The sequence below is a fragment of the Ursus maritimus genome, unplaced genomic scaffold (assembly GCF_017311325.1).
Source record: "Ursus maritimus isolate PB19 unplaced genomic scaffold, ASM1731132v1 scaffold_9, whole genome shotgun sequence".
In the NCBI taxonomy this organism is placed as follows: Eukaryota; Metazoa; Chordata; class Mammalia; order Carnivora; family Ursidae; genus Ursus; species Ursus maritimus.
Window position 1 is genome coordinate 68,303,691 of NW_024427107.1, and position 3,067 is coordinate 68,306,757.

The 3,067-nt window shown below is 40.8% G+C and overlaps 1 non-coding gene across 1 annotated transcript; it reads left to right on the forward strand.

Moving 5' to 3' along the window:
• The first annotated feature begins 1,968 nt into the window (after positions 1-1,968).
• On the forward strand, positions 1,969-2,112 carry LOC121101773. Its single transcript, XR_005833808.1, has one exon. It is a non-coding gene; the product is annotated as a U4 spliceosomal RNA (small nuclear RNA).
• The last annotated feature ends 955 nt before the right edge of the window (positions 2,113-3,067 follow it).

Below are 3,067 nucleotides of genomic sequence, written 5' to 3' on the forward strand. Positions count from 1 at the left end.
ACTGTGAAGTTAATCTTTTTCATTGCTGGTTGAGATAACTTTTTCTCTGCTTTTTATTTTTCAAATTCTTTCTTACTGTTTAAGCATATCTTCTGTCAATAACTCAGAGCTCATTTTCTATTAAAATCTATTTTTAACCTTGCTTTTCTATAGGTGTTTGTGATGGACTGAATTGTGTTGCCCTCAAATTCATATGTTAAAGCCTTAACTCCAAAGTGGCTATATTTGGAGACAGAACTGTTAAAGAAATAATTAAGGTTAAATGAGGTCATTAGGATGGGACCCTAATCCAGTATGACTAGTGTCCTAATAATAAGAAGAAGAGTCACAAAGAAAAGGCCATGCTGAGGTCAGAGAGAGAAGATAGCTATTTACAAGCCAAAAAGAGAGCCTCAGGAGAAATCAAAACTTGGTCTTAGACTTGGTCTTAGACTTCCAGGTTCCAGAACTGTGAGAAATTAATTTCTGTGCTGATGGCAGCCCTAGAAAACTAATATAGAATTTTAAGCTTATTTTATGTATTGGAGGCCTAAATAACCCCAAACAAACAACACCTTGCTTTTTATCAACATTCTGAAAAATTGGGAAATGTGTCAAATGAATGGCAGATGGGTTTTAAAAATAACCTTGGTTATTCACCAAGGCCGATGTGAAGAACCCTGTTTTGAGAACAACAGGCACATAGACTTGCTAACATGGTATGCCACTCACGTACCATTCATGGTATGGCAAACTCACTTACCACGTCCCACCAGTATAGACTGGAGCAGTCTTCCCTGAATGGCGACTGCTGGGGAATGGGGAGCTCCGGAATATGCTTTCGGTGGACTATGAAAAGAAGAAGTGCTCTCCTTCCCAAACCCTAAATTGTCCAATCAGATAATTCACTCCACATAAGGAAAAAAGAAGTAACAGGAGTACAGCAAAGAAATTACTCCTCGTGAAAGTATTTTGGCTAAAGCTGCTATAAACAGTTGTGTATAGGTTGTTTGATGAACATAATTATTCATTTCTCTGGAACAGATGCCTAGGAATATAACTTATGGGTCATACAGGATTTGAAGGTTTAGTTTTCTTTTCTTTTTTTTTAAATTTTGTATTATGTTATGTTAGTAACCATACAGCATGAATGTTTCGTTTTCTTAAGAAAGCGCCAAACTGTTTTGTAGTTAGCTGTACCATTTTATGTTCCCATGTGATATGTGAGTGATCCAGTTTCTCTGCATTTTTGCCAGCATGTGAGGTTGTCACTATTCATTTTTTTAGCCATTTTAATGGGTGTAGGGAGACATCTCATTGCGATTTTAATCAGCATTTTTCCAATGACAAATTCTTTTGAACACCTTTTCATATGCTTTTTTGCCATCTGTATATCCACGTCAGCGACATGTCTTCTCACGTATTTTGTTCACTTTCTAATTGCATTGTTTGCATTTTTATTGTTGAGCTTTGGTTTATAGCTTTTAGATAAGCATATGTACAAGATATACACATATTTGATATATACATATATACTGAGATGATATATATTTGAGATATACATACAATACTGTATATAGTCTAGATACTAGTCCTATCATGTATGGCTTGTAAATACTTTCCCCCATTCTGTAGCTCTTCTTTCCTTTCTCTTACAGGGTCCTCTAATTCTCCATTCTGTTCCATTGGTCTATATGTCTCCTCTGCCAGCTACACACATTCTTTTATTATTATTATTATTATTATTATATTTTTTATTATATTATGTTAGTTACCATACAGTACATCCCTGGTTTTGATGTAAAGTTCGATGATTCATTAGTTGCGTGTAACACCCAGTGCACCATGCAACGCGTGCCCTCCTTACTACCCATCACTGGTCTATCCCATTCCCCCACCCCCCTCCCCTCTGAAGCCCTCAGTTTGTTTCTCAGAGTCCAAAGTCTCTCATGCTTCATTCCCCCTTCTGATTACCACCCCCCTTTCTTTATCTTTGCGCGGTGGCAGTATCGTAGCCAATGAGGTTTATCCGAGGCGCGATTACAGCTACACACATTCTTATTACGGTAGCTGCATAAGAAGTCTTAAGATCAGATTGACTGATTTCTTCTCCTTTATTCTTCTTTCTCAAGATTGTTTTAGCTATTCTGGTCTCTTTGCCTTTCAATGGAAATGGTAGGATAATCTTGTCTCTATCTACAAAAACTCATAGTGGGATTTTGGTAGGAATTACCTAAAACACGCATACCAATTTGGGAGGGATTGGTGTCTTTTCTATGTTGAGTCTCAGACCTTCTGGTACTGCTCCCGCCAGGAGAGAGGGGCTGCTGCTTCATTACTGTGAGGTGGAAGCACAAGTCCAGGTTCTCCACTTGGCGTCTGTTGACCCCCAACGGGAAGCTTCTTGTTGCTGCTGGACCCGTGGTGGGAAACTTGGCTCCAATGGGATCTCTACTGATACTGCGTTGGGGATGGCCTCATTACTACTGGTGATAAGAGAAGTCTTGACTTCACTGGGCCTCCTCTGATACCACCCCAGCCAGGAAGGGAAGGGTACCTTGTTCTGCCACAGTAGCGGTGCAGGTAAAGGGGGGCCTTGTTATTGGCAACATGGACGAGAGTTCAGGCTCCCTACTTGGCCTTCTCTCACACTACCTCAACAGGAGTGTCGGAGCATTTTGCTACAGCCTCATGAGGGTGGAGATCTGGGCTCCCCACTCAAATTTGCTAGATTGAGGGTGGGGGGCAATATTTTATGTTTTCCCTGGCTGGAGTAGAGTAGCTGTTATCTAAAAGTGTTCTTTTTTTTTTTTTAAATATTTAATTTATTTATTTGACAGAGATAGAGACAGCCAGCGAGAGAGGGAACACAAGCAGGGGGAGTGGGAGAGGAAGAAGCAGGCTCCTAGCGGAGGAACCTGATGTGGGGCTCGATCCCATAATGCCGGGATCACGCCCTGAGCCGAAGGCAGACGCTTAACCGCTGTGCCACCCAGGTGCCCCTAAAAGTGTTCTGTCTTGTTAAGCTGCCCATGTCTTCGTTCTTTGACTAGAGAGAGCAGTCTTCTATGGGGGCTTATTTTTCATC